General features: G+C 30.9%; 1 protein-coding gene across 3 annotated transcripts in view; it reads left to right on the top strand.

The window, feature by feature from the left end:
* Positions 1-9,908, top strand: part of spri (Src homology 2 domain-containing protein sprint) — a 251,680-nt gene that overhangs the window by 86,724 nt on the left and 155,048 nt on the right. The window lies entirely within an intron of this gene.

The raw sequence follows: 9,908 nt of genomic DNA, 5'->3' as shown, positions 1-9,908 counted from the left end.
CTAAACGTTCATAGAAACTATTGATCACATGGCTTATTTGTTCTAAAGTGATCAGAGATGCTTCCTGCATTATTTGATTCTTCAGGTCTTCCAAATTACATGGTTTCGTCGCATAAACCTTATTTTTGATGTGTCCCCAAAAAAAGAAATCAAGAGAAAATAGATCAGGTGATCTAACAGGCCACTCAATGGCATTTCTTCTACCTATCCATCGATTAGGAAAAGAACAATTTAAAAATTCTCGAACTCGTACCTCAAAATGAGGTCCTGCTCCATCTTGCTGGAACCAAACGTTTTGCATGTTTGCGTTAAATAAATTTTCAATTTCAGGATTGATATGATCTCGCAATAAATTTTCATATTTTTCAACATTTATCATCTATGAAAAAATCATCATCTATGAAAAATGGGCCTATAATATCGCGACTACAGATCTCTGTCCAAACATTCAATTTTTGTGGATATTGTGCGCGAAAATCATTCATCCAATGTAGATTTTCGTCACTCCAATATCTACAATTGTGGCAATTAACAGCACCATTTATTTAAAGTATGGTTTCATCAGAAAAAATAGCAAAATTCAAAAAGTTAGCATTATCCTCACACCGATGCATCAGTTCTTCACAAAACTGAATTCTTCTATCAAAATCATCTTCTATAAGTTCTTGAGCGATAACAATTTTATACGGATAATATTTATGCTTTTTTAAAATGTTAGAAACGCTGCCTTCACTGATATCATGGGCTTGTGCTGTTTTTGATACGGACAAATGACGATTTTCCTGCAGTGATTGAAAAACATCCAAAGTCTTATCGTCATTAGTTGCGGATTTTGGCCTTCCGCTACAAGATCGATCCTTAGCTGTTCTCGTTCCAAAAAAAACTAGTCACTGTTCTGCAAACGGTGGATTTAGAAATAGGAGATCAGGATCAGGATGTGTAACATTGAATAGATCAGCTACTTCTTGATATGATCTAATACGGTCACCAAATCCTCGATAAATAATAAGTATAAATAATAAGAAGTAGCAATATTCTTTCTTTTTCGGTCAATATTTTTCAGAGAAAAATGTAATATTATAATCGGAAAAAGAAACAAAAAAGACAAAAAGCGAGATACGAGCGAGCGCAATTCGTTTTTGGAATATGTGGACCGAGAAACATCTTTAATCGCACCTCCGCGCGGTACACTTTGGGTAATGCTAATGCCGACGGTACTGTAACTTTGAAACGTAATAACTCGAAAAGAACTTAATAAAAAATGACTTCATTATAGTATTTTGGAAAGCTCTCGAGATAAGCTACAAGAATTTCCAATAAAAAATAGAGAGTTCTATTTAAAAAAACTAAGTTGACCTTCATATGACCTTAGCAACGCCACCTATGGTCAAATTGATATGACTACTAAATAGATCTTTTTAAACCCTATAACTTTTGTATCAAACTTTTTCGTATCTTTCATATTTTTCGAAATATTTTAGCGTTCCCGGACTTTTTGAGGACCCTGTATATATATATTCTATAACTTGTGATATTTTCATATAATCCTTCAAATTTATATTTTACGACAATTAATTAATAGTTTAATTAATAGTTGCGAATATATTTCTAGCTTCGATAATATAAAAATATACACCATAAAATACGCAAAATAGTACGTAAAATATCCTACACTTCTTTCAAATATTTTGAATAAATTGAATATATTCTGGCTTCAGCTGATATAGTATTTTTCAATATACAAATGTTAATATTTTCAAGAAAAATTTTTCTTCTCTGAATTAAATTCTTACATTGTGTACATATCTTCAAATCATAGTGGTTCCTATCACCAATGATGCGTGTACATGCGAAAATGCCAAATACAATTTTAAATATAATTTTAATGCAAATCAGAATACATTATACATGAAAGATCGAAACATTAAAGTCGAAAATACCAAATACAATTTTAAATATAACTTTTAAATAGAAATTAGAACATAACGTATATAATATACCGATCGACATCAAATCGCTCTTTAATCACATTGTTATAAATTCGTATATTCAACCAATCTGTTCATATCAATTTTGTCACGTGTGAATTTTCTTGACGTGAGAGACAAAATTTACATATAAATCATATATAACTTATAATTTATGTATAATTATATATGATTTTATATTATTATTAATTATTATTAATTATTATTAATTATATGTAATCTTTTTTATTGGAGAATGCTTAGAATATTAACATAAAAATATTGGTATCTCTGTATGAAATAATATAATTTTACAACGGTGTTTTTTTTGGACAGACAATCATGTCGCGGTAAATCATCGATGATGCTATATTTACATTGCGAAACATAATCTGTAAACACTGTAATAAAGTGCAAAGTCGTGGATGTAGACTGTATAACTGGTCCAAACCGGTGTTATCGATTTAATGGACATTAAAATAAAAAATAAGGACATTCTATAATTTGCAACTAACTTCACATTCAAAATCTTAATTAAAAAAATAAAAACGTTGCACTTCCAAGGGATCAGAATTCTTTGTCCTTCACAAATGAAAGATTAAGTTTACAGATAACAACTGCGTCTGAAGAAACGCTTACAATATACGGGTATGAAAAAAATAATATTGTAATTCAGGAATTACGAAGTAAAAATTAAGAGTTAATAGTTTTTGAGAGAAATTCGTACGTCTCTTTTCTTAGATACGCTTACTTTCTTCGAAATATCCATTTGCTCCGTTAATGTTTACATTATGAAACTTTAGAAAAATATATATGTTAATTATGCAATATGTATATGCTTTATATAAATATTTGCTATTATAAAAGTGCAGTTTACAAAGTAGAGAGTAGAATTCGTGCATTTGAATTGTATTTGAATAATTTGTTTGCTGATTCGACAGATTAAAATTCTCATTATTCATAACTTCCATTGTTTTAAAACATTTCAAACTTTTTTATTATTTGACCTATTTGATTCTGTCGTGCTTCATACCAAATATGAAACTTACTATGAATATTAAGATCCACAATCTGATATTTAGTTTTTATTAGCTTAAATATCTAAAACAGATAATTTGAATAAATTTATTAATATTGAATAATAGTTGCTCAGATCTATATATAATCAATTTGCGACATATTCTTTCACGTTTAATAACTAATGCAGCTGAATGTATTCGGAATGAATATATTTAATAACCACGCGGCTCAATGAAAATATAAAATTATATAAAATTATTGTTTGGATAAATAATTAACTCAGAATATCAACATTGTAAAATTTACCTTGCTTAATTGTTTTTCAGAATTCAGATTCATTAAAATATAACCCAATAAAGAGTCATCTTGAAATTCATTAGGAAATCTATAAAATTACAAAATATTAGATTTAGTCTTAATAGACCACTATATATGATGATAATAAAAAAGATCATGAAAAGGAGTACCTACTTGGTTATTGTTTTATTATAATTCAGTAACACATAATTCAACACGACATCTTTCCTAATATGTTTCTTCACTATGGAACGATATATTTTTGCCATGTTTAATTCTGTCTTTATTTCAAGGTCCGAAGTCAATATCATATCTAAATAACGGTTAATAATACGTGTATCATTTACACAAGACAGATACTCAAAAAGCATCATATTTTTCTGTTCGGTGGCATCATGCAAAATCTCCATCCAAGAATCTAATTGTATATTCATCATTCCTGTACAGTATATCCAGCTTTCCCACTGAGGAATTCTACAGCATGCGTCAAAAAAATTAATAGTAATAAAAACTTAACTTTCGGTCTTATTCCCTACATAATTCATCAGTTACAACGTGTGAAATAATATTAATGATTAATAACTATTACAAATATTTAATTACTAAATTAATACTTATAAATCATATTATGTTATTTGATATTATTAGGTGTGTGAATTAATTCGGTCTATCTGACGGTCAATTGCTGTACTATGTAATTTTCTAATCTCTAATGTCTGCAAAAGGTTTTAATTTTTAGTTTTGATATCTGGCAATAATATTCAGTTGATAAACGTTTGGGTTTGTAACAATAACATCGTGTTTATCTGATTCGAAAATATCGAAATTCGAGCCAAAAAGCATCATTTCCGGGAACTTCTTATTTTCTGTTTTCATTTAAAAAAAGCAGCCGCTGAAGCTCATCGAATGCTCGTAGAAGCTTATGGTGAAAGTGTTCCCACCGATAAATCATGCAGAGAATGGTTTCGACATTTCAAAAGTGATGATTTCAATGTCGATGACAAACCTCGTCCAGGTCAGCCGAAGAAGTTCGAGGACGAGGAATTGCAGGCGCTAATCGATGAAGATCCGTGTCAATCGCAACATGAACTCGCGCAATTGTTGAATGTTGATCGATCAACAATTTCTGTGCGTTTGGCAGCCATGGAAAAGATTTACAAAGAAGGAAGATGGGTGCCATATGAACTGAAAGAAAGAGACATCAAGAGGCGAAAAGCCATGTCTGAAATCTTGCTTGCCAGGCAAAAAAGAAAAGGTTTTTTGCATCGTATTGTGACTGGAGACGAAAAGTGGATATATTTCGATAATCCCAAACGAAGGAAATCTATTAGTGATCCAAGAAAACCATCCATATTGATACCAAAGCGGAATATTCACGGGAAGAAAGTATGTATGCTCTGTATATGGTGGGACCAGAAGGGTGTAGTGTATCATGAACTATTAAAACAGAGCCAAATCATCACTGCCGAACTTTACCAACAACAATTAATCCGTTTAAACAATGCATTGAAGAATAAGCGGCCGGAATATGCAAAGAGACACAACAATCTTCCAGCACGATAACGCTCGGCCACATGTTGGAAAGATTGTGAAGGCCACCTTGAAAGCACTTGGCTGGGACGTTTTACCTCACCCGCCGTATTCACCAGACATTGCTCCATCCGATTATCACATCGATGTCTTCACGACTTCACACGGGCTTTCGGACCAGCATTTCAACAATTATGAAGAAAGAGAGAAATGGATCAATGAATAGATCGCTTCGAAGGACGAGTCGTTTTTCCGTCACAGAATGCAACAACTGCCCAACAGACAGATGGGAAAAAATAATAGCAAGCGATGGCAAATACTTTGATTAATGTACTTTTTCATGTTTTTTCATACTAAAGTCTTTTTTTTTGGAAGAAAAAAGCGGACCGAATTAATTCACACATCTAATAAAAATATCATGATGTCATAAAAAACAAATATTAAAGATATTAACTTACACGTGTAATTTATAATTATTATGTATATGTGCCTTGAATTTATTGGTAATTGCATTAATGCAATCTGTATGACCAAGTTTGCAAGCCCACTTCATTCCTAGCAATCTTAACGCTATTCTCATATCTTCTTCATGTGGTTGTTTTTCATATCTAATATTTCGAAGAAGCCCATTCAAAATAATCAAAATTTCCTAGAAACAGTACACAACATCAATATGCATGTTATAGTATGTGATAACAAACGTGCAAAGTGAAAAAATATTTCTAGATTTAAATGCAGAATGCTATACTTTTTCTCGACATTTCTGAACAACTAAAAATGTAAGAATTAATTTGGAAAAATTTATTTGTGAAATTTATTTCTACTCACTTGCAACAAATATTCTTTTGAAGGCTCTCTATCAATTTCTAAGAAAGTCGACATATAAGACAGAATATTAAACATAGGATACCATACTATGTAATTTGTCTCACTCTGTAGAAATACAATGACATCAAAGAAAACTGAGGTTTCTACCTGTCTTGTTATTGTAAAATGGTACACATCATTTACAATCTGTGCACGATTGAGAACAGGTATACGTTTACTGCTGGACTGGAGGCTTAAGGAAAGCAGTAACCAATTTCTTTCATCGTAATTAACACGATAGTAACCTGTCATATTGAAAATTGAGATATAAATTTAAGATATTTTGGATTGTGTTTATTGAGAAATAGTTGACGATCATTGTTTACTAAAAAATGATTAACAACTAAATGTTGATATATCATTTTATTAATTTCCTCGCCCCATATAAAAAATTGCAAGCCCATATAAAACAATTAAATTATAAATCTAGCTTATTGTTCGAAGCTTATCTTTCGTCTTACTAAATTGATTAACCAATCCTATATTAAAATAACGTTTCAATAATATTAATTAAGGCTTCAATGCAAGACGTGTATTCTGTTGATGTATTGTTCAAATCTTTCGCAATGAAATTAATAAATATGTTATATATTAGAATAAAAATCTTGTAAGAGAAATTGATCAACAATTTCTTTAAAAGGTTTACGTTCTAGTGAAATATTGTTTGATACTTTCATTTTATTAATTAGATGAGTCTAAATACTACATATTCTGAAATATTAGATCTCGAAAATATGATACAATGCTTTATGCAAAGCTTGGGCTTAAACACACACACACACACACACACATATATACAGGATCTCCCATTTTAATGTCCCAACCCAAATAACTCTTCAGTATTGAAGTTTCAAGGAAAATGATCTGAATAAACGTTATAGGGATTTAAGTGAACTACCTTATGATGACCTTGACTTTGACCTTGACCTCTATTTTCAAGGTCATTTGAAGGTCAATTTGCGTTTTTTAGATGGGAACCCTTATTTTTTATTACACTGTTCTTTTTTCAACTAGTTAATTTGAACAACTTTTATCTAAAATATTTTTTTATTTGTCTAATACTTTTTGAGATATTTGAGGAAAACTTGATATCTTTTTCAATATTTAACTTACGATATCTCGCTATTTGTCGGGAGAAAAAGTGGTACTAGACTTTCTTGCTTTATTTAGTCTCAAGAATATATTGTTACAATAACGCTTTGACTTTTGTTAACTTACGGACTTTTGGAAATTTCAAAATCATCAAATTAACAAAAATCGGGGCGCTATTGTAAAAATATTTTCTTGAGACTAAATAAAGCAAGAAAGTCTAGTACCACACTTTTTCTCCCGACAAATAGCGAGATATCGTAAGTTAAATATTGAAAATGTTATCAAGTTTTCCTCAAATATCTCAAAAAATATTAGACAAATAAAAAAATGTTTTAGACAAAAGTTGTTCAAATTAACTAGTAGAAAAAACAATGTAATAAAAAATAAGGGTTCCCATTTAAAAAACGCAAGTTGATCTTCAAATGACTTTGAAAATAGGAGTCAAGGTCAAAGTCAAGGTCATCATGCGGTAGCTCACTTAAATCCCTACAACTTTTATTCAGATCATTTTCCTTGAAACTTCAATACTGAAGAGTTATTTGGAGTGGGACATTAAAATAGGACACCCTGTATACATATGTATATGTGTATATATACATATAGAGAGAGAGGAGAGAGAGAGAGAGATTTAGGAATATTTGAATAATAAATCTAGTCAAAATCGTTTTGTAATTAATGAAGAACAAAATATGGAATAATGATAAATATCTAGTTGTTATCAACTTTTGATTAGCTATTTGTTAATAACTTTTTAATAAATAATAACAGCCAACTGAACTCTTTTGAACATCACTCAGGATCATGATTTTCACAATATATATCAAAGATCAAGATTACTGGAAGCTTTCATAAATGAAATATATATTAAATAATTAAGAATGTTATATTGGTTTCTTATTATTTATTATATCAGTTTATTATATCAAGATGAACGATGTCAATTATAAGTTGATTGTTGTTGCGTTATTTTTAACATAGGACATTATACCTTTTGAAAAATATAAGGACGTTTTATAAGTATAATTCCCTAAGATATCATCGCGAACTAAGTAGCATTACCGGTTCTTGTTCGATCATTGAGTTAAAACAACGTCGGTCATGGGAAAAGATAGTGATTGTTGGATTGAAATCATAAGACGACATATTTCTTTTATTATTTAGCAAAAAAATGTCATGCCTTGATTCACTTTACCTTATCTATTTCTATCAAAATTTATTATGAACAATATTTTGCAGTAATAGCGTAATAAATCATAATAATTCATAATTAAACACTGGCCAAGTAATTACTGAGATATTGATAGTATTTAATCGTTGCAAATTTCTTAGTAATTCCTAATATTAAACTTCTACAAGGATTATGGGATAAATAAGGAAGAATTATGTATTAATCTATACTTACCGATTTGATTAATGTTAGCTATAAAAAAAGAATTTGAAAAGACGTCCTTAATGAATTTGTTTTGCTGATCTTTATGCCAAATGATATTCCTATCTTGCAATATGATATCTGATATATTCGCATAGGTTATAAATATGTTGCGTTTGGAGTTGTTATTAGGAAATTGGACGTTATATCTCACTAAGTCCAACTCATATTTACGAGTAAAGTGGATTTCAGGATGGTGTTTTTCCGTCAGCCATGATTCCATTATTTCTCTTATTGTGTAAACATTATAGAGTTTTTCAGGATATTCTTTTTCCAAAAAATCAAAGAAGCCAAAACTGTCGATGCGAGAAAAATTCAAATTTAATTCTTTTCTATGTTAGCATCTGTTACTTTTAAAAAATAAATTAATAGGAAGATATACAATGTCATTTAATCGCATATATATATATATATAATGTATGTGTATAATAATATAACTACATGTAATTATGCATACAAATCATTATTCAACAAAGGAAATCGACAATATATATTTTCTTTTTTCTTTCACATATTGTAAATAATTAATTAGAATGTATACATATATATACAGGGTGCACGATTTATCTGAAGACATTGAAATATCTTGAAAACTATGCATTGGATGAAAAAAAGTGGTTAATGAAAGTTGTTAGTCTCGAAGGGGGACATCCAATGATACTAAACTCGACCTCCCACCCCACCCCCTGGGGGTGGGGGTTGGGGGTAATTTTGAAATCTTAAATGGAAACCCCCATTTTTTATTGCAGATACGGATTCCACGCCACAAAATACGTAAATTTTGTCCGAAACTTTTTTTTTGATTCGTGACAGATGGCGCTGTAATCGCAAAAAATTATATTTTCCGCAATTCTCCAGAAATGATCATTGGATTGAGAAATAAAAAATACCTGTTCAATATTTTTAAAGAACATAATAAAAGTTATTCCCCCCCCATCCTCTCGGGGTAGGGTGGGTGGTAACGTTCAAATCTGCATGACGGTTGCCCAGCGCATAACTCAATAGCAGCACGGGAAGTATTAGACCGTGATTACAATGGTCGGTGGATTGGCAGAGTTGGCCCGATTAATTGGCCTGCTAGGTCGCCTGATTTGACATCGCCGGATTTCTTTCTGTGGGGTTACCTAAAAGATAAGGTTTATCAACAAGTGCCAACAACTCGTGAAAACATGGTAGAACGCATAAGAAACGCTTGCGCTGAAACTCCCGCAGATATGCTTCTATCCTGTGTACAGTCATTTGAAAAAAGGATCAATAAATGTATTGAAGTTGAAGGTAAAAATTTCGAACACTTACTCTAATTAATTGAACAGTGAGAGGCAAGGGGATTCACATTAAAAAAGCACCCCGATCTGTGAGAGGCAAGGGGACTCACATTAAAAAAGCACCCCGATCTGTGAGAGGCAAGGGGACTCACATTAAAAAAGCACCCGAAGGGAACATAAAACTATTACGTCCTCGTCGTTGTTCCTGTGTAACGCTAAAAGTAGTTTCTCGGAAAAATTCAACGCTATCTATCAAGAATGAAAAAAATTGTTTCAATAAAAATTTCACATACAATCTAATTCAGCAATGAAAAATGTGGGTCCCCATTTGAGATTTGAACGTTATCACCCACCCTACCCCAAAAAGATGGGGGCGGGGAATAACTTTTATTATGTTCTTTAAAAATATTGAACAGGTATTTTTTATTTCTCAATCCAATG

This window comes from Harpegnathos saltator, unplaced genomic scaffold, assembly GCF_003227715.2.
Source record: "Harpegnathos saltator strain DR-91 unplaced genomic scaffold, Hsal_v8.6 scaffold202, whole genome shotgun sequence".
Classification (NCBI taxonomy): Eukaryota; Metazoa; Arthropoda; class Insecta; order Hymenoptera; family Formicidae; genus Harpegnathos; species Harpegnathos saltator.
This window is presented reverse-complemented; position numbering and strand designations above follow the sequence as displayed.